Genomic DNA, 1,518 nt, shown 5'->3' with positions numbered 1-1,518 from the left:
TTTCTTATACCAATCTTTCAAAAAAGTTAAAAAACAGCATCAAAAATCTCATCATTACGACTCCGTTCAAATTTTTTTTTTTTTTTAATATTTTTATGCAAATTTTTTAAGCTTAAACCGTTTTGTCATTTGAGGGAATTTAAAAAAAAAAATTTAAGAAACTATTTTTATTCATAAAAAACTCCATTTTTGGAGGTATTTTGAAATTGGTCCAGCTCACTTAAATCTTAAATCTTAAAATATAATAGATTTTATAATACCAATGGAAAAATAGTACCGATTTTTTTTTATGGGGAGTGATGCAGTCTAATGTACATAAATACGAATAGATTATTATTATTATTCACCATTTGTTACTGACAATCCATTATCAACAAATTATAGAGCAAGACTCAAGCAGCGACCGCGGCAGTAGTTACACATCAGCTAAATAGAATTCCGGCGCGCATTAGAGTAGGAAAACGCAACAAAAAAAGTATAAAGAAATTAAGAACATAATAAAAACTGAAATAAGAGAAATATAAAAATAATTGAAGATGCGTTAACCAGTAGCTGATGGCACAAATATTATAGCCTACCTACGACGCTAATGTCCACTCCAGCCAAGCCAAATGAGCGCACAAATGGCTTAGTGATGATTGTTGATGGTGGCAAGCAAAACCACAATTGCCACATTACAATGGCAAGAATGGATAGATAGATGCGCCACTGCTATGCCATGCTAAATACAGGAGCAACAGCAGTGATGACTCTTTTTTATGGCACTATTATTATTTTATTAACACTTTTGTATGATAATGATGGCCGTCAACGGCCAGGCAAGAACAGGAGCAACCGCATCCCACACACATACATACGTATGTACGTATGCATGATTACACTATAGTGCCTATCATAACTTTACGACACTCATATATTGAAAAAATTTTACTATTTATTTAATTTTTTTAATTTTTATTACTTGTTTAAAAAAATGTACTTTATTCGTTAACAAAAACCGTACGAATCCATTTTCTCCATATACAAAAAATGTCAGATCAATATTTTTTAAATAATCAGTGTTTTTTTTTAATTTTAACCCAAAAAAATCAAGATGTTGTAAGCTTCGTAAAACAATTTTAACCATGATACAAAAAAGAAGGTAGTTTCATTGTCACTTTTCCGACGCCATATTAACTACCTGACAATTAAGCAGATTGTGACATTTCGTGCTGCCATACCCAGTCATCAATAATCATTTATTTATTTTGAAAAAGTTATTTACAAAATTAAAATGAAATTTGTCTTCGATCTGAGCAATAGCGAAATTGGAAACTCATACATCGCCATATTTAAAACAAGTAAGAAAGTCTAAGTTCGGGCGGAGCCGAACATTAAATACCCGGCGCAAGTATTAAAAATATATTTTCCACCTTTCCGAAAGCTACCGCTACATGATAAGCCGGGGTGTATACATTTTAAGTAAATTAGTGTCCTTAAATTTCGAAATATTGAAATTTCAAGCATATCTGAAATTTA

The sequence above is a fragment of the Rhagoletis pomonella genome, unplaced genomic scaffold, assembly GCF_013731165.1.
Source record: "Rhagoletis pomonella isolate Grant_MI unplaced genomic scaffold, Rhpom_1.0 Rhpom_scaffold_00003, whole genome shotgun sequence".
In the NCBI taxonomy this organism is placed as follows: Eukaryota; Metazoa; Arthropoda; class Insecta; order Diptera; family Tephritidae; genus Rhagoletis; species Rhagoletis pomonella.
This window is presented reverse-complemented; position numbering follows the sequence as displayed.